Below are 25,783 nucleotides of genomic sequence, written 5' to 3' on the forward strand. Positions count from 1 at the left end.
AAGGATCACGTTGCAGCGTCCTGAGCTCAGTTAAATGCGCTTTATTAATCTTTAATGTGCCAGTAGCTCTGAGGCTATGCCAAGCTGAGACTTTCCAAAACTCTCCAAGCTACCTGCTGCCAAGATAAACGGTGGTAGGCCCAGAAGGGATATTTTAAGGAAACTTGCAACAGCAGAGTTTTTTTTTTTTTTTTACCCGTTAAGTTTGTCATGAGTCAGTGAAAGAAATCTTAAATAAAAGAGATTTCAGCGAGAACTGCGTCCGCTCTGTGTGTGAGACCTACTGGTAGGAGTGCACCTCCTCATACAGCGGTCTATGCTCCATGTAGGAGAGAGAATAACGCCTTCTACTGTACGGGGGTTGGGTGGTGTTTATGAAGTGGGTGCTGTGTAAATGGAGACATGTGTGAATGCAGAAAGCTTTCCTGCCTGTGGCGGTGTCTGAGCCCAGAGGAAAACAAGGCTACACATGTGGTGGGCTGCTTGTCCAACACAACCATTTCAGACATACCAAAAGAGCCAGAGATGGGCAGTGGCCACAGAAGTACATTGGGACTTAGAAATCTAACTTTGTACAGAAGAAAAATGGGGTAGTATGCTGCAGGAAATTGGCTCTGAGGTGGCCTAATGACTCAGAGAGCAACGTGGACCTAGGTTTGACCAGGTCCTGGAGAATGTAAGGCTATGACCCCTTGGGGCCACAGGTTGGCTCATCAGGACAACACAGGGTGAAACTTGTCATCTTCATTCCTTGAGGATGCAGGTAATAGACAAAAGGGGACCCTGCCCTTAAACAGAGACTTCATTTCCAGGGTCACCATGAGGAGAATGCTGATTTGGAGCTAGGAGGAGCTCCAAGATTTGTTTCTGACTTAGAGTCGTGGAAGCAAAGACTTTACAAATACTTGCTGGCATGATGGGAAAGGATCAAGAGTGAGGGATGATCTCAATTAAGCAGGAAGGGTTTTTTTGTTTGTTTGTTTGTTTTTAATCAAAGCATAATTAACATACAATGGTTAAGCAGCTGTATTTATGGCTTTATTGGGTACAACAGTCTCCTTACTATGGCCTAGAACAGGGTTGATAAACTACCACATGACAGGCCAAAATCTGCCTATGCTGTATTTTTATAAATAAAGTTTTATTGCAACACAGCCATGCCTCTATATTTACATACTGCCTATGGCCACTTTTGTGCTACCACGGCAAGGGTGGGTAGTTGCAATAGAGTCCCTACAGCCCACCAAAGCCTCAGACATATACTACCTGGCCCTTCACAGGTAAATTTGAGAGGTAAGACATGGAGAACAATGCTTCTCAAACTCTCTGTGGTGAAGGACCAGTTTTTTGTTTTTGTTTAAATTTCCAGTCTGTTCTTGACTGATAGCTTTATTAAATGTGATAGAAGTGTTGCTTGACTGCTGTGACAATATCAAATTGGTACAAATTTTCTAACATTTACTCTTATATTTTGGGCTAATCTCATTATGGATCCTCAGCAAGTAGTTGTGGCCCAATCTGCTGCTGGTCACACTCTGAGCAGCTATAGAATCTGCTTAGGTTTCTAGTCTCATCTTGTACCATTTGTTTTCAACTTCCAGTCACACTGCTGTTTTTGTTGAGGATGGAATACAAGGAATTCTTTTCCGATTCTGGGCCTCTGCTCCTGATGTTTGCTTGATCTGGAAATCTCTTTCCCTGTCTTCTCTTAGCCCCTCCCTTCCTTAGGTCTCTGTTTCAGTTAACTTGGTCGAGGAGACACTGGGGCCATTCCCTCGGAAAAACCTTTCCTCTTCTTACATCACCCTTCTTTTAGAGCACTTCTTACAGGGAATGTGTGCCTTGTTTATTTATTTATCTTTCTATGATTTATTTCCCTGTAGTGCTCTGAAGTCAGTAACAGATAATGTAATCCATTGCAGCTGGTTTAAGCAGGAAGGGATTTCATACTGGTTTTAGGGGACATATACAATCTTGTAGGAGTTGGGGGGCAGACAGAGCTTCAGAGCTAATGCTCAGAATGACACAACAGAATTTGCCACTGTGTGTTTGTCACTGTACAAAGTTTGGAATTGGGAAGCTGATGCCACCCCTGCCAGCTCTAGGGTCACACCATCATCTCTTCTACCAAAGTGAGAATCTCTGTTTCTTGAATCATATGAAGCTGAGACAGGATACTCCCTGCTAAAGAGACTGCATAATAAGCCTCTGACAGGAATAGTAGAAACAAAGCGTCTATCTCATGATCTTTACTCAGAATTTGAAATCCCACTGATGTGTGGGGGGAGGTTCTCCTGGGTGAAATCTGGATCGTGGAAGAACTTAAGCTATCAGAGTCAAGTAATAACGCCTTAGGTTTTTTCTACTACTCTATTGGAGTCACCAGAATCTACCCCCATCTCCTATTTGAAGTTACTGTCCATGAGGGCAGGAATCTTGTCTGCTTGCTCATCACCATATACTAATGCCAAGACTAGTGCCCAGCATGTGTAACATGCCCAATAAATGTTGACCACGAGAATAGAGGCATGAGTGAATGAATGGCATGTTTCCTGGAAGTCTGTGGTTTATAGGAGGGTAGCATGGGGCATACATGAGAGAGATTAATGGATATGAATCAGCTTGGGGCATGTCTCTATGGTGAGAGACAGGAGACTACCCACAGGCAGTACTCTCACTTTTGAACCATACCTTGTTTTTCAAAATGGAAACATACTCATATAGCTGCAGTGAGCCAATCTGTTTAGGGATGGGAATATTCTGGTTGCTTCCTAGTATTATCATTTGCTACATATACTACAGTAAGTGCTATAAATTCATTGACTCGCTCAATCTGCAAAATAGCCTGATAAAGTGGGTGTTATATCCATTTACAGAGAAGAATCAGAGGCTTTGTGTGGTAAAGTGACTTCCTCAAGTCACAGGACTGATGAATGGTGGAGCCAGATTCAATTCCACAACTTTCTAAAACCTAAGTTTGTACTATTAACATGTAGTTATAACCCATGTTATAACTACTATAGCATGTAGTTATAACATTTTTCTGGTTGTTGTTCCTTCACCTAAGACCTTCCAGTTTTGTTTCTATCCTAGTGCATCTATTAATTAATAGGTTAATTATTTAATCATCAGCTCAATCTATTGCATTATCAGAAATCTAGCCATCAGTACAGGTCCTTGGTCATCATTGCTAACATTGCTGATTATCAACAATGAATTTATGTGTCTATAAATGAGCATGTAAAGGGGTAGGAAAGGTCTAGATCCACAGTGATTAAAGGTATCAAACATTGCTCTAAGGACAAAAAGTTCTAAAGGATAGGATCTATCATTTATAAGGCACAACCCTCCAGCCTCATACTATATGTTTGATTAAAAATTTCAAATTTTTGTGTTCTATTTGGTTAAAATTCTACTTTATTTTATCTCTATTAAACACATTAACATTTGGTAGCAGTTGTACTTGTCCTTTGATGGCAGAAAACAAGTTGAAAATTATGGTTACACTTAAAAATTTTAAAGGACTCAAAGACACCTCTGAAAAAAGAGGCTCTGACCAGGGTTGGAGTACTCAACAAAGATTACTTGACAACGATGTATATGATGAGATAAAACACATAAAGTCTTGACTTTGGTAGCTGTAAAATGCTAAGGGGAAAGAGAAGTATTTCTGGAATGGTGTAGTAAATACCTCTGAAATTCTGCTACTTAATAAAAGCAAGGCGAACATGAACAAAAATGATTGAATCAACATTTGTAGAACTTGGGAAATTAAACAAAGGCTTGCAACAATCCAAGGAGCACTTATTCAGGAGAAAAAAAAATACCTGACTTTCAGTAAGAACATGAGCTCTGTCATTTAACTTGCCGCATTCCCATTCCCATCTTTCCAGCTTTGACAGAGCCTTAAAAATGAGCAGTTTTGCCATCCATGGTAGTTCTGAGAAACAGTAGCCTAGATGCCACTGGAGTGGTCAAAATCTATTTGGAGCTCCACAAAGAGACTTATTCCTAGGGAGTTGTCATGATTTGACCTGTCTGTTGGCTCTCTAGGTACTCCCACTTCTAGGTCTTGTCATTATTTGACCTGGTTCAGAACTCATTCAGTGCAGAAAACCTTTCTCCAGGGACACATGTCAGAAACAGTCAAAGCAGTTGTTTAACATTGCAGCTGCTTCAAGCAGGAATAAGAGTTGGGGCAAAAAGGGTGAAAATAAAAAAATTTAAATTAACAATTGGAAAATGTGATGTCCATCAGGGGCTTTGAAAAACTCACATATCTCCCTGGGAATATAAAAGACATGCACATGTGTAGAGGTGTACTTATTCTTGGGAAAGACCTACAAAGGCCCTAGTCTCTCACCTATGGTTGATCTCCAGGCTCTGCACAAACAAGGGATGAAAGCTATAAAGAGTTGTAAATAGCTGGCAAAGTGAAGATATGGCTCACCATACACAGAAATCTCTTCAGCAAAGCCTGGAAGAGATTTTTTGTTGAGGCATCTTAAAGGAAAAAAATCTGCCCATCTATTAGCTGACCATTAAGCTTATCATGCATGAAAAAGAATATGGATCTTACAGAATAGGATTAGAAAAGTCCCTAAACAAATAGCAACAATAATTTCAACAATAACAAACAGAAACAACAAACAGTGGTCAGAGAGAGATATGATTTCCAGTTTTGATGTATTATATTCTTTTATTTATTTATTTTTAAAACATTTTATGTATTTGAGAGAGAGAGAGAGAGAGCACACCAGTGGTGGAGAGGGAGAAGCAGGCTGCCCATCAAACAGGGAACCCAATGTGGGGCTCAATCCCAGGACCCTGGATTCATGATCCCAACCAAAGGCACTTAACCAACTGAGCCAGCCAGGCACCCCTGAGTTATATTATTTTAAATGTCCAACCTTCCAAAAAGTTTATGAGACAAAAAGAAAAGCAAAAAAAAAAAAAAAAGTTCCATAGACGGGGGTGGGGGGGGTGGGGAAGGTAGTCAATAGAAACTATATCTGAGGAAGCCCAGACATTGGACTCATTGGACAAAGATGTTTGTCCATAAATATGTTCAAAGAACTAAAGGAAATCATGACTTAAGTAATAAAATATAAGAAGAATGTTTCAGCAAACAGAAGAATATTAATAAAGATAAATCATGGGGAAAACCAAGTAGAAATTTTGGAGCTGAAAAAGTACAATAACTAAAATGAAAGATTCACTAGTGCAATTCAGTAGCAAATTTGAGTAGGCAAAAGAATGAGAAAACTTAAAGACATATCAAATGAGATTATTCAATGTATGAACAGAAAGAAAAAGAGAATGAAAAAAGTAAGTAGAAATTCAGAGACTTGTGGTACGCCTATAAAGTGTATCAACATAATGGGAGTATGAGAAGGAAAGGAGAGATAGGAAGGGACAGAAAGAGTACTTAAAGAAATAATGCTTGAAAATTTCCCACATGTTGTAAAACATGAATCTACACCTCTAAACAGCTCAATGGATTCCAAGTTGGGTTCAATCAAAGAAATCCACTGAGATACATCATAATCATATTGCCAAAAATAAAAAAAAATCTGGAAAGCAGCAAGACAGAAGTGTATATATTTGTCTCATTAATATTAATAGTCAATTTCTCATCAGACCATGAAGTTGAACGTGCCCTATCTTGTCTGATCTCAGAAGCTAAGCAGGGTGGAGCCTGGTTAGGACTTGGATGGGAGAAACCAAGAAGTCCAAAAGCCATGGGATGACATATTCAAAGTACTGAAAGAAAAATCATCAACCAGGAATTTTATACCCAGCAAGACTATTCTTTAAAAATGAAGGAGGAATGAAGAACTTACCAGATGAAGAAAACGGATAGAATTCACCCCTAACAGAATTTTCCTACATGAAATACTAAAGGAAGAGCACCTGGCTAAAATGAAAAAACACTAGATACTAACTTGAACCCACATAAAGAAATAAAGAACATTAGTAAAATATAAAAGACAAGGCAAATGTGTTTTTGTTTGTAACTCTTTTTATCTTCTGCCTGATTTAAAAAATGCCTACAAGACAAAGCTGTAAGTTTTTATCATAAAACTATGTGGATGAATTTGTAATGTGTATGATAAAAAAAAGGACAAAGTAGTTAATAGAGCAATCAAGCAAAGCTTATGTATAATACTGAAATAAAGTAGGTATTAAACCAAGTATATTATATTAGACAATGTAGTTGAAATAGACAAATTCATAGACACAAAATTCTTATTCAAAATTCTTGAAATTGACTAAAAAACAAATAGAAAATATGAATAGACTTTTACGAATTAAAAATATTGAATTAGTAATCAACAAACATTGCACAAAGAAAAAGCCCAAGCAAGGTAGCTACTTGATGAATTCATTCAAATATTTAAAGAAAACACTAATCTTTCACAAATTCTTCCAAAAGAGAGTTTTGGAAGAAGGAAGCATTTCTCAGCTCATTGTATGAGGCCAGTGTTACTCTGATACCAAAATCAGAGAAAGAAACAAGAAACAAAAACTACAGACAAACATGCCTTATGGATATAAATACTATAGTCTTCAACAAAATACTAGTAAAACAAATCAATATATAAAAAGGATTATACACTGGCCTAAGAGATGATTTATCCCAGGGATGTAAGACTAGTTATGCACATGAAAAATAATCAATGTAATATAATAACACATTGATAGAATAAAAAAATTGATGATGAAAACTTTATATAAACTAGGAGTAGAAGAGAATCCCCTCAACCTGATAAAGAGCATTTACAAAAAACTTATAGCTAACATTGCATTTGACAGTAAAAAACCTTTCCCCCTAAAATCAGGAAAAAGATAAGATGTCAGCTCTTCCCACTTCTCTCCAACATTGTATGGTAGTTTTAGCCAGACCAATTAGACAAGAAAAAGAAAGAAAAGATGCCAAGTTTGAGATGAAGAGGAAAAACTATCTCTATTTGTTGACATGGTTTTGTACAGAGAGGATCCTAAGGAATCCACTAAAAAAAAGAGGTAATAAATGAATTCAGCAGTTATAGGATACAAGATCAATATTCAGAAATCAATTGTATGTGTATATAACAGCAATGGATAGTTCAAAACTGAAATTAAGAAAAATAATGCAATTTAAGTGCATCTGAAAGAATGTAATATTTAGGAAGAAACTTAAAAAAAAAAGAAGTTCAAGCCTTGTACACTGAAAACTACTGTTGAATGAAATTATAAAGGACCTAAATAAATAGAAAGATACCCTATGCATGCACATTGGAAGACTTAATATTGTTAAGATAGCAATACTATCTGAAATTGATCTACAGATTCAACACAATCATTAAAATTCAAGTTGATTTTTTTTCAGAAACTGACAAGCTAATATTAGGATTTATATGAAAATGCAAGTGACCCAGGATAGTACACAATTTTGAAAAGAAAAGCAAAGTTGAAACTTCTAATTATTATTTATTTATTTATTTATTTATTTATTTATTTATTTATGGATTTATTTATTTGAGAGAGAGCAAGAGAGAGGGCAAGTGCGTGAGCTGGGGGAGGGGCAGAGGGAAAGAAACTCAAGTAAGACTCCATGCTGAGCTTGGAGCCCAACATGCGGCTCCATCTCACAATCCTGAGATCATGACCTAAGTTGAAATCAAGAGTCAAAAAAAAAAAAAAAGAAAGAAAGAAATCAAGAGTCAGAAGCTTAACCGACTGAGCCATTCAGAACTAGGTACCCCCTAATTCCTGATTTTAAAAGCAACCATAATAAAAAAGAGTGTTATCACTAGCATAAGACTAGATCTATATATCAATGGAATAGAACTGAGAAATATACCCTCCTATTTATGGCCAGTTGATTTTTGAAAAGTGTGCTAAGGCAATTCAGTGGAAATGAAGAACAGTCTTTTTAACATAAGGGCTTTGGAACAGATAGATATCCACATGTAAAAGAATGAAGTTGGACCCTGAACTCAGACCTTATACAAAAATTAACTCAAGATGAATCACAGACCTAGATAAATGTAAGAGCTAAAACTATAAAAACCTCTTGAAAACATAGGAGTAAATCTTTTTGATCTTGGATTAGGCGGTTTCCTCAGATATTACACCAAAAGCAAATGACAAAAGCAAAAAAAAAAAAGTTAAATGGGACTTCATAAAAATTAAAAGCTTCTGTACTTCAAAGGACATCTTCAAAAAAAGTGAAAAGACAACCCACACAATGGGAGAATGAATCTGCAAAGCATATATCTGAGAAGAAACTTGTATTCCAAACAATGGAGTATTACTCAACCAGAATATATAAAGAACTCCTGCTACTCACTCACAAGAAGAAGAATAACTCATTTTAAAAAAGGGAAAAAGATTCAAAGTCATTTCTCCTAAGAAGATAAACAACTAGTGAAAATTTGCTTAGCATCATTAGTCACTAGAGCAAGCACAAAGCAAAACCAAATAAGATACCACTTCATACCTACTAGGATGACTGTAATTAGAAAAAAATAAACAATAATAAATGTTGGCAAGGATGTGGAGAAATTAGAACTTTCATATATTGTGGGTAGGGAATGTAAAATGGTACTGCCATTTTAGAAAAGATTTGGTCATCTCTCAAAGTGCTAAAAATTGATTTCCTGTTTGACCCAGCAATTCCTCTCATAAGTATATACCCAAGAGAATTGTAAGCATATGTTCATGCAAAAATGTGTACATGAATGTTCTTAGCAGCATTATGCATAATTACCAAAAAGTGGAACAAACCCAATGTCTACCAACTGATAAATGGATAAACAAATGTGGTATATCCATATAATGGAATAATATCAAGCCCTATAAAGGAATTAAATACTGATACATACTAAATGTGGATGTACCTTGAAAACATGCTACACAAATGAAGATAGACACCAAAGACCACATATTATATGATTCCATTTTATCTGAAATGTCCAAAATAGGCAAATACATATAGAAATTAGACTAGTGGTTGTTAGGGGCTAGGAAAAAGAGATTGGGGAGTGATTAGTAATTAACATGGCGTTTCTTTTTAGGGTAATAAAATATTCTGGAACCTGGCTTTTTGGGGGAGGGTAATAAGATATTCTGGAATTAGATATTGATGATGTTTTCACATCTCCATGGATATACTAGGAAATATTGAATTGTGCTCTTTATTTGAAAAAGATAATTTTACTGTATGTGATTTATATCTCAATAAATCTGTTATTTATAAAATATGCTAAGGGGAAAATCAGAGTTACTGGACTCCTCTGAGTTAGGTTCACCTTACTCATTTCTGAGCAATAGACAAGAGTGCAAATAGACGTCCATATACCACAAGTCAAATGTTTTAAAATAGTGAATCAAATAATCACAGTCTTAAATGTGTTTTATTCCCTTGCAGTCACAAATACATCTTCATCCAGGAACAGTTCTATGGGAAATGAGCAAGGGCTTTAAGAAGAACAATGATGTGATAGTATCATTATTTCTGAAACAGCTTGTTGGTGGGCCTGTCAAGGTGTAGGTAGAGGAAAGCCTGGGGATGGTAGCAGTTAGTAAGCAGTGGTGATCACCCTCCCCAGAATTGAGGTGGACACAAACCAATATCATAGTATGGAGATAGTTTGGCAGATAGATCAGGCATGCTAAAACTGTGTCAGCAGAGATAGATAGATGTAGAAGGAGGAAGAGATGTGAGAAAGGATAAAGAGGTGGCTGACCTTTAGAACTTCACTGACTCAGGCTGGTGACATCATTAACTAAGATGTGGAGAAATTGGGAGTAGAGGAACTTTGAGAGCTGGACTTTGGGTATGTGTGGCTGAGCTATGTGTAGGATATTAGGTGGAAATTACCAATTAGTATTGAGAAGCACGTGCTTGGAGTATAGAAAAGGGGTCTGAGTTAGTAAAATGATTTAGAAGTCCCTGGAATCATCAGAGTCCCACGGGGGATTAAGAACCAAATGGAATGAAACACAACAGAGCAGTACCATTAATAATTAGACTCTGAAATGTTCCTACTTAAACAAAAGACAAAGATAACACCATTTGCAAGAAACTGTCATGATATGTAGTAGAGTCTTCATGGCGAGCTTGATGCTTTTGGTTAGAAAATGGTGAATATAGGGCAACTGGATGGCTCAGTGGTTGAGTGTCTGCCTTCAGCTCAGGTCGTGATCCTGGGGTCCTGGGATTGAGTTCTGCTCCAAGTAAGGAGCCGGCTTCTCCCTCTACCTATGTCTCTGCCTCTCTGTGTGTGTTTCTCATGAATAAACAAACAAAATCTTACAAAAAAAGAAAATGGTTATTATAATATGATCCATAACCAGTAACAGGTGGGAAGAACAAATAAAATCAGCCAAATTAAAATGGAAAAGACATAGAACTGAATTTTTCATTTATATATAAATTATAGCCTATATTTAAAAATATGCATACAACAAAAATATATTACTGGTGAAATTTTGCTTCTTAGGATTCTTTTGGTGTGATAACCTGTGTTTGAAAGAAGAAAAATAGGCTGTTTATTCTTAATTGCTTTAACTGGCCGATGATGCTAGTTAATGTTGTTATTAGATTTAGTACTGAGAAAGTACTTCAGAACTATTAATTAGACATTTCTTATCAGCTCTCTGCATTAGATATTACCAGCCTGCTTGCTGCTGCCATTCCCCCATGTGCTGTAATTTATGCCAGATGATGTGACTTGTTCACTGGGAAAAGTACTTCAAACTGAGAACCTGCTGGTTTTTGGTTATTGGAAGAGCATTAATTTGAGTTTGGTGTTGCAAAGTGTTTCATTTGTTTACTTGCCAAATGAGTAAAATATGCATGTTTTCACTGGCTTAAATTTCTGTCTAAAACACTTTTCTGTACTTTGATTGGCAAAGCACAGAACTGTTACTCTCTCCTGTCATCCAGGCCTGGCTTCAGGAGTCCCTACTCTCACCTCCTCACCAGGAAGAGGCTGTGTTGTTTCTTTAGATTCGTTGGCATTTGAGCATTTCTAAGAGAAATGTAGAGCATTTCTAAGAGAATGTATATGCACAATAAGTGATTGGACTTAGTTGGAGGAATATGGAAGGGTTGGAAATTGAATGTGTTAATCAGGTTTCTTATTATCAATAAGCAGCAATCATGTAATTTCAGTGAGCTGTGAAGGCGATAGGTTTAGGCCATATTCTAAAAGAAATAAAGATTATATGCCTCTCCGTTTCAGTTCTACCAAAATGTCCAGGTCCTCCTCTTCTTTCCTGGCTTCTAGAAATCCTATAGCAGGACGGACTGTCACCTGCCTCTGTGATTTACAAGTCATGCTCTTTTATGTCTGGATCTTCATCCTATTGTAATGCTCTGATTGGATTTGAAATGGGTTGCTATGAGGTAGGTTTTCTCATAATTTGATGGTGGGAGTAAAAATTGGCATGACTTTTATGGAAAGCCTTTTAGCAACATGTGTTAGAGTATTTTAATCTATTCTAATTTTATCTGTTCAATAGAAATAATATGCGGTGTGGACAAATACCTACTTATAAAAATATTCATTACTATATTTATAGTAATAAAATATGGAAAACAACTATCTATCAATAGAAGAGTGATCAAATACATCATGGAATAGAGAGAGCTCTTGTAAATCAACAAGAAAAAGATGATGTCCCCCAATAGAAAATGGTTAATGGAAATGAAATGCAGCTCACCAAAAAGAAATGCAAATGGCTAAGAAGCATTTGAACAGATGTTCATTCTCATTAGGAATCAAAGGATACAAATGAAAATAATGATATATTATTTTAACTATTAGGAAGGATGAAACTGTTCCATTGATGAGGAGGTGGAAATCAGGCATTCTCATTTACTCTTCATTGGAGTGTAATTGGCACAAATGTGGAGGGGGAGAAATTTGAATGGGAGAGAGCATACTTTTGATTCAGCAGTGCACTTCTAAGATTGTATTTTAAAAATAATCAGCAAGTCTACAAAGAACATGTATAGGATATTTACCAGTTACACTCATGCTAGTGAAAACAGAATAATCCAAAACCCATTAGTAGGTGATTGTTAAATACATGATAGTACAACCACATGAGGGAATACTATATAGCCATTAAAAACTAATGTAGATCAAGGGGTGCCTGGGTGCCTGACTCTGAGTCTGTTAAGCCGCCAACTCTTGATTTCAGCTCAGGTCATGATCTTGGGTTGGTGGGCTCAAGCCCCACATCAGGCTCCATGGTGGGTTTGGAATCTGCTTGAGATTCTCTGCCCCCCTCTCTCTCTCTCACTCTGCCCCTCCCCCAGCTTGTGCGTGTACACACACACTCTCTCTCCCAATAAACAAACAAGCAAACAAGAAAAATTGATGTAGATCTAGTTGATAGGGATGATCCTATGATACAGGAAGTGGAAAATGTAGGCTAAAAATAAATGTGTATCATGAACTTATTTTTAAAAATGCACATCTTCATCTTCATATATCTGCATACAAACAAAAGTTTGAAAGTCCTATCACTGGGATGCCTGGGTAGTTCAGTGGTTAAGTGCCTGCCTTCAGCCCAGGTCGTGAACCTGGAGTCCCGGGATCGAGTCCCACATTGGGCTCCCTGCATGGAGCCTGCTTCTCCCTCTGCCTGTGTCTCTCATGAATAAATAAATAAAAATCTTTAAAAAAAAAAAAGTCCTACCACTAACATGAGATAACTTGTTTCTTATTATATATTTTTGTATTACTGAATTTGTCTTTAATTCTTATATATTAATAGCATAATCAGTAAAATGCACCTTCACCATTCACCATTGTAATTCCAGAAATAAAATAATACATTCATAAAATGAAATATTATATAGCCAGTTAAAATAGTGATTTTTGAAAAAATAGTAAATTAAATAAAAAATACATAGAGAAAAGACTGGAGAAGAAATTCATCAAATGTTAACAGTGTTTATCTATGACACATACATACAACAAGAATTATGGCCACAGCCAAAGTATTTATAATAAATATCATTTTCGTATTGGGAAAAAATTTAAACAATTTAAAAGAGTTATTTGTTTTGTGACCAATTTCTACATAATCTCTCTTTTTTAGGTCCCACAGATCAGAATGTCATAGGTACACCTATAAATACACACAGTAGAGTATATATTGTACATACCAGATATATGTCATGAACCAATTACAAAATGCTTGTATATGGGCACTTGTTTACCAGTGGGCAGTGTAGACACTGTGACAGGAAGAAGTGTAGGTAGTTGGGTCTCCCAGAGGGTTATAGAGAAAAGTCATCTAGACTCTTAAAACACTTCTATACATTTGGTAAATGACCCACAGACTTAGATGAATCATATTATCTTGTTTGCTTTTTCAGAGAGCACATTTGGAAAATTTGGTAAGGTGTGTTTTTTGCCAAACCATCCAAAGTAATTTAATAATTAATCCCTTCCCCCCCATACCCTCAAATTATTTTAAGTTGATTTAGTCTTCTCACCTTCTTAGATTATAGTCTTTGGTTTTCACAACAACCCTGTGAGTCAGGCAGGGTAAATACTTACATTTCCCAGATAAGGAAAGAGCTTCAGAGAGGTTAAATACATTGCTTAGGATCTCAAACTAGAAATTCAAGGACCTGGGATCTGAACCCACATGCTTCTAACAATCCATTTATTTCTGGGACTTGAATCCAAGTTTACTGCCTCCAAATGCAGTTGTTTTTCTACATATTATCATTCTATTCTTCTCTCAAAAGCTTATGATGACTTTAAGGTAGTTCCAAGATTGAACCTGGATGCATTTTCTAACAAGGCACCAGTGAGCTGAAAGGAAAGAGGAATTCTAGCCAAAGGAATGACTTCGGTAAGGCATAGGCCAAGGGGAAGTGTTTCAGGAGTGAGTGGGAGGTGAGTGGGGTCTTAAACCCAAATGTCTGTGAAGGTTACGCAGGTGAATATAAAAAAATAGAAGCCTGCCAGGAGTGAGAAAAACAAAATCAATTGCATGCTAATAAACAGGACTGCCACTGGATCTCATTGTGTCAGAGCGGCAGGGATTCATGAGGATGTGGGTGAACTGGGGAGTGTGTCCTGCTGAATGTCGGGAGGAGGTAGCTGTTCCTCAGCACCAGCAATTGTTGCCAGAAAGAGCTGGCTCTGTGTGTGTTTTTCAAATTATTTTTAAAAAGCTGGAAATCTGATTTTTACATAAATCTCCCCATTTGAAATGCTAGCTGTAATTTTAAAATAATAATTTGTAGGTCAACTAGAATCTATCTGAAGGCCATCAAAACTGGAGTTGCTGGTTTGTGATTTCTGGGACATACTCTGTCTTGAGCGTTTACAAAGCTCCTGATTGATCAAATTCTGTTTCTGTTTTCTTGATGTGCTAATTATGCCACTGTGATTCTTGACATTTGTCCTTTACATATTTAGGAAAACATCCCTCTTTCATCTTCACACCCACGTAAATCAGCCCTCTCTGACCCTGGTCCTTTCTCACATTCCTTCTAAGAGGTAGGAAGACAAGGGTGTGCCTGAGAGGATACCTCCACGTGAACCCCCAGAACAGCCTACATAAATAGTAGACTGCTGAATGTGAGCACAGAGGAATGGCCCTCAGGGCTTGGGAAAGATGTGCTTTAATTAAGCTACATTTCTGACTTTAATTATTGTCTAGACTAGAATTTTTTGTGAGACTGTAAATGTAGGGGTGGTGGCTTGGTGATACAAATCACTCAGGTTTCCTTTGCCTGTAAGAATCCAAGGAAAGGGTGCTAGGGAAAGGTTAAAAGATGTATGAACAGTGGTGGAAATTATCATGTTAAATCTACAAACTGGAACAAACATTAGCCTACTGCCTAGACCTGAAATTAGCAAGGACGTGTCCCCCCAGTTCCACAGCAACCATTGCCACTGCGGTAAAATGTATATAAATCTGACTCTTTGTCTCTCTGTCTCTGTCTGTCTCTGTCTCTCACACACATATACCTTAATTCTAGAGGACATTCTAATACATCTTTGGGGCATTTTAACTTTGGAAATAATTTTCTTCATAAACCATCTTGGGGCTAATTTTTAACATTTATTTAAGATTTTACTTATTTGAGAGATAGAGAGATATCATAAGCAAGGGGGAGGGGAGAGGGAGAAGCAGACTCTCCACTGAGCAGGGAGTCCGATGTAGGACTCCATCCCAGGACTCTAAGATCATGACATGAGCTGAAGGAAGATGCTTAACCAACTGAGCCACCCACATACCCCTAATTTTTAACATTTTAAATATGCAATGTTTTACTGTGTACTGTGTTTTTAAATAATGATTTTTTATAGAATTTTTGGAAAATGCCACAAAGTATATGAAAGAGGACAACATGTTATAAATAATCCCATTACCCAAAGATGCTCGTTGTTATAATTCTGGTGTGTACTCTCCTAATCTTTTTGCTATGCTTTTAAGAATAGCAAATGAACAACAACCCCCCCCCTCCAAAAGCAGACAAACCCTTGACTTTATGCAAATAATCTGAATATCAAGAATTGAATTTTGTGGTAAATTCATTCCACATAAGTCAGCAGTGAGAAAAAAGTGCTGAAAGGTGAGGCCACAAGAAAGAATTCAACTCATAAGAGAGGCGAATGAGCACTTCCTCAGCATTTTAAATGCATTTTGACTGAAGGGATAAAGGCCAATAAGGACAGGCCCACTGGGGGCACTGCATGCAGCGGTGACAGGTTCAAACACAGGTGAAACACGCGTGAACACAGCATACAGCCCCTGTGAGACATCTGGAGGATCCTTATAAAAGAATGTCTCAGTCCAATGGCTTTGGATAGGAGGAATTCTTGTACTAACTCAGCCTGAAGCATCTTCCATTAGTCACTCTCTCTAGCACTTGCTGCCTAATCAATCATCATAAATAAAAGCAACACAATCTAGAATATTTTAAGCCCTCACTCTGTGTGTATTTGTGGGCAATGGTTTTACGTGGACATTTTAGCACCATCTCATTCAGTTTTTCGTTAACTATTGAGATATCATCTACATACCATTTAAAGTGTATAGTTCCATGGTTTTTAGTATGTGTACAGATTGTGCAACCATCAACACTATATAGTTTTAGAATATTTTTGTCACCTCAGAAAGGAACCCTCTACTCTTACCCTTGGTGGGGGGCCAAGAGCCACTGTAGCCATCTACTCTTACCAGTCACTCTCATTCTCCTCAGACACCCCAGTATATTCTTATTAGATGTGTGATTTGCAAATATATTCTCCCATTCTGTGACTTATCTTTTCATTTTTTTTGTTGCTGTCCTCTGACCCACAAAAGTTCTTAATTTTGTTGAAGTCCAATTTATCTGCTTCTTTCTTGTATTGCTTGTGCTTTATCACCTCTAAAATCCATTGCTTAATCCAAGGCCACGAAGAGATACTTTCATGTTCCTTCTAAGAATTTTTACAGTTTTGGCCCTCACATTTAGCTCTGGGATCCCTTTGGAGGCCATCTTTATATAATGGTGGGAGGTAAGTAAGGGTCAACTCTATTCTTTTACAGGCAGATATTCTGTTGTTCCAGTACCATTCATTGAAAAGACTATCATCTCATTTAATGTCTGATTTAATTTTCACAATAGTCTGAGAAGTTAAGAATTATAATCCCTCTTTGCAAATGAGGAAATGGAGGCTCAGGGAGGGTAAGTGACTTGTCTGAGCACCCTGAGGGATTCCAGGGAAGAAGTGAAATTTGATTTGACTCCAAAGGCAGGGTTCTTCCCACAATAGCAAAATGAACATCTATGACGTGCCATATAGTAGTAGAACAAACACACACAAAAGAGTACTCATTGCTCATTTGATGCCTTTAAGGGTTTTTTTTTTTTTTTTCCAATTAATCTTATTCTTCCTAAGGAGCTATCCGTGCCAAGAGCTCCAGGGCTAGGAGAGATGAATAAGCACAGTTCTTATTTTTTAAAAGCTAATAATAGTACACTAGAAACAAGGGAATTTCCTACAAGTAGGATGGCTGTAGAAGTCAGTATTTTTGGTCAAAGCCACATAAATCGGTTTAAGGAGCTGCACAGTCAGAGGCTCAGAGAGGGAGCAGGAGATTGGAGAACCAGCCTGCAAACTGCAACCGAGGCAAGTCCAGTAGCTCAGAAATAGGCTGCTAGAAACTGTCTTGGCCAAAAGGAAGTAAGACCAGGACATCAGAGCCATTGCAGAACACTACCGAAGACACCATGAGCGTGCCTGATTGTGCCTGAGTCTTTGCCTCCACATGCCTGCATCCGGAAACAGGTGGGAGCCTCTGGCTGGATGAGCTAGAGTTGTGTGCCCACGCCGTGTGGGCAGCGGGCCAAGGTCCACTCCAGCCCATCCGTGTCATACACACAGTGAGGAATCCTCCAGAATAACAGGGCCGAGGATGCTGCAAATGCCCACTCTCAGGACAGCAGAGAAACCACTCTTTCCTCTGCTATTCTCATCGCTTTCTTCTTATCAATGAGCCACAGAGCCAAGCTGTCTTCATCTTTTTATTTCATTATTTCTTATTCCTTTCATTATTTCACACGACTTGTTTTTCTAATGCAATTATAATCTCCCTGTGGTCAGGAGCCGTGTTTCACACACCACTACTTCCCAGCTCCCTTTGCACTTTAAATACAGGCTTATGGGGTGTGTTTTCCAATTGCTAGTGATTCCTGGGATACCCCAGGGGCCACAGTCAAGTCTTCATAACTCACATGTGGATGCTCATCAGCCAATTTATAATCTTAAACCTGACTTTCCTTCCAGTCCCAAATGATCCTAAAGACCCTGCCCCCTTCTAGCAGCTGGGGACGCACAGGGAGTGTTTGCCTCCTTCAACATCAGCTGAATGCAGAGGGTTGAGGGGGAATGTTGATGATGGGCTCTGTTACGGGAGGGCTGTCAGCCAAATCATGGCTTTAGCCCTGCCCTCACATTTCTATTAATATTGCCTTTATTCTGAACTTTCCAACTCTTTAAGGTATTTCTTTTTAGGGCTTCTTTAATCCATCAAAATCCTGTGGAGTTCTGGGTTCTTTCCCTTGTTTATCGTCAGGGGTCAGAACTGGTTGTCTTTTCTGTTCTACGAGTCCGTGGGGAGGAGAGTGGAATCCCCCAAATAGCTGAGCTCTGACTCAGCGCTTCTAGGACCTTCTCCTTCTGGCCTCTCCCAGCCCCCTTCTCTACTTTCTGCAGTTTACAGAGCACTCAGTTGGTGTGATCTGCTCTCAATAAAACTATCTCTGACCACACTGCAAAGTAACAGCAGGTTCTTATTTTAATTACATACATTTAGGATGAAGGTTGCTAGGCACCATGAAAAGCATTAATTTGTTGTCATATCATGCACTGCTGTGGTTTTTCTCATCCTTGGAACTGTTGGCTGTAATGTCTCTTGATTTTTCTGAGAAAGTAGATGTTCACCTTTTGTATTTGTAAAGAACAGCTTTCCGAGGGACAGAAGGAGAGAAGGGCCAAGTTTACGAAAGATAAATAAGTGTAGTCATTAATTTGTAAGAAGTTCCCAAAGGCTGCATGCCTAAAGAGTATTTTCCTTTGAGCAGTAATCATTGAATCATTGATTCACTCAGGGGTAATGCACGTGCATTATAAATATATATTCAGTGGTTTGAACTATCAACATTGTTTGTGAATGCCTGGCTAACATGTAGCCCACGCGTATCTCCATCCCCGGCACAGATACCCTTGACCAGTAGCTCAGTGGCCAGGCTTATTCATACTTACTTAGCAGGATGGAGAAGTGGGAGGAGGGGAAGCGATTCAGGGTACACAATGAGGTGTGTTGTGCTGATGTCACAGGGAGACAAAGTTGTTTTGTGATGGTGGGTGGTCATGAGAGAATTGGGTGGGAAAATGTCTCTTATGTATGAAGATTTGAATCCAAGGAGAAATAAAAGACATCTCCTGTTGTGAAAATGTAAGTAAAATCCTCTTTGTATTTAGAGTCCAGTCTGATGGAGACAGTCCTACACTTGAATCTTTTTATTTCAGTTTGGACTTCAATTGCTGATAATGCCTTGCTTCATTAAGACAACAAGAGCCTTTTCAGTGCCATCTCTGCCTGGAAGGAGATAGAACTCTGGAGTAGCAGAGAGTGTGGTGGAGGAGGGAGTTGTCTTTACTGTTTCTCATGATCAATTGGACTTGTCTCTCCTCTCCTGATGGCTACTTTCCAGACCCCATACCCCAAGCAACAATCTTCCATCCCACTTTTCAGTTCTGTTAGTTTGAATCCTGATGGTGGGATTCCTTTAGGACTTATTGAGCACCTACTGTGTGCCAAGCACTATGCTAACAGCAAACTGTAATAGCTAGTGCATTAGTGTCTATCCTGTGTCAGGTGCTTTGTGTATTCTGGAAATAACAGCTTTCCTGAGGTACAGGAGGAGAGAAAAGCCAAGTTTAAAAAAGATAAATAAGTGCAGTCATTAATTTGTAAGAAAGTTCTCAATGGGTATTTTCCTTTTGAGCAGTAATCATTATCCCTGATTGAATAAAAAATATGTATAGAATGGGTTTCCTTCTCAAAAGATGGCTATTTTGCAGATGAGGCAATTGAGGCTTAGTGAAGTTGAATCACTTGTCCAAGGTCAATTAACTAAGAGGTGGTTAAGACTCAGAATTTGAACACAGTTCTGTTTGACTCTACAACCCAAATACATGATTTTTAATATGCTGTTTTTCTACTTTTATGGTGTATGTTGCATTTGAAAAGAGAGAGAGATACATTAGAACCTTTGAAAATTGATGAGAATAAATATCTATCTAACAACTAGCTATCTATCTTCTCAGAGTGGGGAAGATTCAGCAGCTGAGGCCCCCCTGTGAATGCTATGATTTTCAAGCTCGGATTATTACTTTGTTTGCTAAACTCTGTACTCTGTGGTCCTAGCTGCCCTCTGGACCTGTGCACAGGCTGATCCTCTCCAAGCTCTTCCTCCCTAAGTACCTTACAGACCTCCCTCCACTCTGGTGTCTCACAGATGGGATCTCTGAATTCCTGGTGCCAATCTCTCTGGCTACTAAATTTCAGCAGCTGCTTCTGATTTTGGCAGCTGCAGTTTTCCCTGTTAGTGCCACTGTTGTATTCCCCATTACTTAAAGGATGAAACTTAGGGCCCTTTCCCGGACCTTTGGGATCAGGTTCCTTGCTGGGTTTGGGCAAGGGAGGGTGAGGTAGGGACTATGAGAATCTGGATTGGTGAGACTCCCTGCTAAGACTTGCTTCCAAATCTGTCTCAGACCAGTGCTGATCTCAGTGTGTCGTCTAAGGAAAAGTTGTTGAGAGTGATCAGCAGTAGGGTGGAAAGTTCAACTTCTAACTCTATTAGGCTCTGTTCTCTCCTGATGTTCACTTTGACCCCTGGTTCTAGGCTAGTGTTTGCACTCTTAAGATCATATTAGAGAAGCAAAACTAAGTCAGAAATGAATTCTCAATGTGGACACAGCAGTTTATATTGATGTAATATAATTTCATCTCTAGAAAAAAGCGCCTATATTGTGCTTACTTTCATTGACTATACTAGGACCTTAAAACTAGGTATTTGTGTGGAAAGCTGCAGACTAGGAAAAGTGAATGATTTCATGATTTCATAGTAGCATAAAACCACATGGAGGATATCGAGGATAGTGCTGTGTTTGGGAGAATATTTCTTCATAAGCTTGCCATGATCTCACTAGCTGTGGGAGTAAATAATATCCTCATTTAGAAATGTGGGAGGTGAGCCCAAAGAAAGGGCTGAATGAGTGAATAATGATCTATGCCTGCCTACAGTTAAAGTTCTCAGCTGAAGGCAGCTTTGATTGAATTGGAGTGGTAACTCAGTTGAATTGCCAAGCCTCATGCTTCTGCTATGTGATGCATGTGTCTGTCCAAGACCCCAGTTGAAGGCTGTGGCACTTCTAGGGTATTGAAAGAGCCTAATTAGGAAACTCTGCGATGGTAAAGAAGATGCAGATTATGGCAGGTGGTTCTTTTACCAAGTTCACAGATCAAACTACTCCTCATGGCAGCTCAGCCCCACTGATGCACCCATCATTCATGAAAACTAAGGAGTACCTACTATGTGCCTGGTATTGTGATGGACACTAGAATGGTTCTGTGAACATGACACAGTCTGTTTTCAAAAAAACTCCTGTCGGTGGGACATTAGGAAAAGACAAGACATGAGCCATGTCAGCCCAGAACCAGACGCTACAGATGGAAACTGCTCAGGGAGAGCCTTTTAGGAAGGACATGGAGACTTTGGTGGCACAGGCAGAAAATCATTGCTCCTGAGCCAGGACATAGGAAAGCCTGGGATAGGTGCTACTGCTTGCCTAAGTCATCTTGATAATCCTGAATCTAAGGATTTGAGGAATTTATTAAACTTATATATGATGTAGCAAAAGGAATGCCAGCCTTGAAGATCAGAGAACTGTAGGTCTCATCACTACCAGAACTTTGCCCCCTCTCCCCCCAACCCCTCTTCAACATTCACCTTGGAAAAATGATCAGAGCACTCTGGGTCTTAGTTGTTTGATCAGTAAAATGGTACTTTACTTCCCTGAAGGTGAAGGGCTGGACCCCCTATCTTCTTAATTTTCTTTCAAATCTCAAGTCTATGATCTTATGATTTGTGCTTTTCTCTGTTGATAAAGGCAACACAAAAGCCGATCTTTGCATAAGTGTGTCATTTGCTAGTTTAAACCCAGTACCCAACCCTGGACATTTGAATAACCCCTGGACCAGATAAGTGGTCCACAGGACCTGGTCCTAGATGTTGCTGAGTTCACTTGAATCAAGTCTTATAATGTTTTTCAGCTTTAAGAGAAAAATTGTTTGTAGAAATTACTGCCCGCTATTTAACCATCTGAATTTAGTGATGAATTAAAGGTTCATTGTAATGGTGTTATCTTTAAAGGACATTTAAAATGTGTTTGGTAAATGACATTGACTCATGTTTATTTTTGAAAAATATCCTGGTTTGTTTCATAACAGTCATAGTGGGTTAACAAGTATCTATTGAGTGCCATTATGTACGGAGAAGTAAACGGAGCTTCATTGTCCAGGAGCAAAGGAGTAGAAAGTATTCCTTTTATTTTTAAGAATAAGAATGGTATTTTCTTACCATTTATTTGAAATAAGGCATGTGTCTGAGAACAATTGTAGAGCAGTTTGGCAATACATTCCTTAATATGCTTTGAATTGAAGGCGCGAGTTCCAACTGTTGGCATAGTAAAGAAGACAATATAGGAGGGAAGTTTATGTTGTTTTGAGTCTTGAAAGAGCTGCTAATATGCTTTCCCAAGGCAGTCTCTAATATTGAAATTCATCTCAAAGCCGTAAAACCAGAGTTAGACACAAATTGCAGCAAGAGGACAGACCATGGATGAATCCCTAAAACTGGGTACATAGTATATAAAAGAGCAAGAGAGAAGTCCAGAAACTTCCCCTGGCAATGCCTGATGTGAACCAGGTACTTTAAACTTGCTACTGTGTTAATTCCACGTGATCATGTTCTTTCTCTATTACTGATCAGGAGTCTGAGATTCAGAAAGGCAAGATAAAAATTTTCCCAGTTAGTAATGGTTGAAGGTGGACTTGTTTCTAGGTCTACCTGGAGAAAAGTGTACAAGTTGAATGCGGGTCTCTGGTTCACCCTTATACAGTCCGCTAAACTCAGTAATATAATAATTAGCTGAGATCACTATCCATTTTAACTGTACTGGAGTGATAGAAATTTGGATAAAAACTGCTCAGGCAATGGATTCCAGGCCTGGGAAGCGACCTGTCTATGTTTCTTATTCCCCCAGTAGTTTTTGTAAAGTTTTTTGGCCAGAAGCAAACTACAGAGCAACTTGAAAGCTATATAAAGCAAATGTGTAATGGTGTTTGGCAATGTTCTGAAAGTAGCTACCAAGAATGCATACTACAGGGAGGAATGAAGAACCAATTTCTGGCCAAAATCCATTTTGAATGGAAAAGCTTTTAATGGATGAATTCTCCTTCAGTAAATTGTTGCTTTCCGTTTAATAGCCATTATTCACTATTTTATTTGTAATTCTTTATGCATGTACATATGTGACCCTGTCTGGGAGGCAATAGATATTTGTTTATGAACTATGTGTTCTTTCCTGAAGAGTAAATATCTCACTAAGCCCTCTGCACCTTCTTCTCTTGCCTTGTGATGATCATTTGTTCTGTATATGTATCTTTTTCTATTAAAATTTGAGAACTTGGTTTTCCCTCTCTGATCTTTCCTAATTAGAAATTACATGGGTGAATTGGAGTCCTTCTAATCTACTATATAAATATAGGAACTGAACTTCATGTGCCTATCAGGTGCCTTTCACAGCTTTTGTAAAATTGTGAGTCACGAAGCCATGCCTGAGTAGTCTTGCAGACTTGTTAGATCAAGAGTCTGTCTCCTTCGGGCCATACTCTCCCACTCAGATTTCTTGTTTTCCTGATTTCTGAGGCTATCTTCAGCAGCTGTTCCTGCCTGTGGGCCATGAACTTTTGTGAGTGGGAGGGAGATGCCGAGTTATTGCAAAGGGTGTGTAAATTCAGATGAACCCAAGCAGCCATATGTGTACTATGATTTTTCAAAATTATATAGAAGTATGTGATATATATATGTATACATTTGTACGTGTGTGGGTGTGTATATATATATATATACACACACATATAGATAGATGGATAGATGTAGATAGTATAATGAATGAATGAATTATAATGGCTTTTAAAAATATTTTAAAATATTACTAAACTCATAATAAGTGTTAATCATAATCCCTTTTTTCCGAATCAGCAAATGGTAAAAGTGCAATATTATTACATAGAAGTTCGTGAAAAGTTTTGAGGTTAAAAAAAAAAAAAGGAAACTTAATAACCAAAAAAGAATTATGCTCTACTTCAGTTAAAATCATTTAAAGCACTTATACCACTTACTACCTAGAATGTGAAATTCCCAAACTTAATCGACTTATTTTCCTTCACTTTCTAAAGCAAAGAAATGAAAGTCTGAAAAAGTTAATATTCTCCCAATATTCTTCTCTCTCTCTCTCTTTCTTTTTCTATTCTCATTGTATTGATTGGAAATATTCTGTTGTATTCTTGTATTATCCCTGATGCAGAGAGGAATGATTATCATGTTTTATTATTTATTACATTTGATTATTAGTTTTAAATAGCACTTCTTTACCACATTATAGAAGTATTCTATTTCTGATTTGCCTTGAATTAGCAAAAACCAGGAATAGATGCTGAATTTCACAAATGTCTTTAAAACATCTATTAGATGACCTACTTGATCTAGTATTGTAGTAGATTAAATTGTATCAAACACTTCCTGTTTATGATTCTTTCTTCCTTTCCTAAGCTGTAGGCCTTGATTTGTGGCTCTTTGAAGAATTCATAAATATCAGCCTTACCACCATCATTGTCTTTTTCCTTTGTTATTATTTGCTAGTTTCATCAAGTTTTCCTATCAGGTTTATACAAGTTTCCCAAAATGAATTTGGAGGTGGTTCATCTTTCTCTGTATTCCAGAAACTGTTTATGTAAACCTAGCAGTAAAGTACAGCCATTGAGCCCATGGGCTTTGGGGACATGCACAGACCTCAGTTCAAACCCAGGCTTACTCACTTGCAGGTTTTATAACCTTGGGCAAGTTACTTAACTTGTCTAAGCGTGAGTTTTGTTACCTATAAAATGTAAACACAAGCACCTACAGTACAGAGATTTTGTGAGATTAAGTGAGATTATATATGCAAAGCCCTATCACAGCTCCTGGCTGGTGTAAACATTAAATAAATGTGTTTGTTTCTAAGATATGGTGATAAAGATGGTGATGATGATAGTGATATTGTTATTGCGTGGAAATGATCTTTTCCTTGAAATTAGTTTTGTGTAGTAATGGAATAACTTTTTAAGAAAAGAGTGTTTGGGGCACCTAGGTGGCTCAGTTGGTTGAGCTTCTAAATCTTGGTTTCCGATCAGGTCATGATCCTAGGGTTGTGGGATCAAGCTCCTAAAAAAAAAAAAAAATTGGACATTTCCCCTTGCTTCTTTAACTTGTCCAGTTTTCCTATTTCATTAAGTTAATTTTAATGACTAATTTCAAGAGAAATTTACCTCTAGATTATTGAGATCTTCAAAATTATTAGGCCAGGTATAAGGTATACTCTGTGATATATAGATCTCTCCTTCTCCAAATATAAGTATATATACTTATATAGAGAGAGATTTTTTAATTTATGTTTTTATTTACAAATATAGATCTATCTACCTATCTACCCATATATATACATATATATATTCATCTGCTTAAATTTTTATTCTTGAATATTGTGATTTTTCTTTTTCTTCATATTCTTATCATAGGTTTATTTTTATTCTTACGGAAGTATGATATTAAGTTTATTTTCAAACCGTTGACACTTCCTGCTTTTAAAATTATTTTCTGCTTCAAACCATATTAATCTTCCTATGCTTTTCCCAAATTTATATTTCTTCCTTTTTGGAATATAAAGATTTGGTCATTTATTATTTATTCTTACCTTTTTGAATAATGAAATCATTTAAAGATATTGGTTTACCTCTGAGTACAATTTTGACTGCATCCCACAAGCTTTTCTGTGTCATGTTCCTATTGTCATCATTTTTAATGATTTGATTATTTTATCATTTTGGTTTTGACATTCTCTTTGATCTGAGACATATTTAGAAGAATAATTAC

General features: G+C 37.7%; 1 protein-coding gene across 1 annotated transcript in view; it reads left to right on the forward strand.

Moving 5' to 3' along the window:
* The window catches only part of NCKAP5 (NCK associated protein 5), a 947,559-nt gene that overhangs the window by 1,245 nt on the left and 920,531 nt on the right, over positions 1-25,783 (forward strand). The gene's annotated exons all lie outside the window — the stretch shown is intronic.

This window comes from Nyctereutes procyonoides, unplaced genomic scaffold (genome assembly GCF_905146905.1).
Source record: "Nyctereutes procyonoides isolate TBG_1078 unplaced genomic scaffold, NYPRO_anot_genome, whole genome shotgun sequence".
In the NCBI taxonomy this organism is placed as follows: Eukaryota; Metazoa; Chordata; class Mammalia; order Carnivora; family Canidae; genus Nyctereutes; species Nyctereutes procyonoides.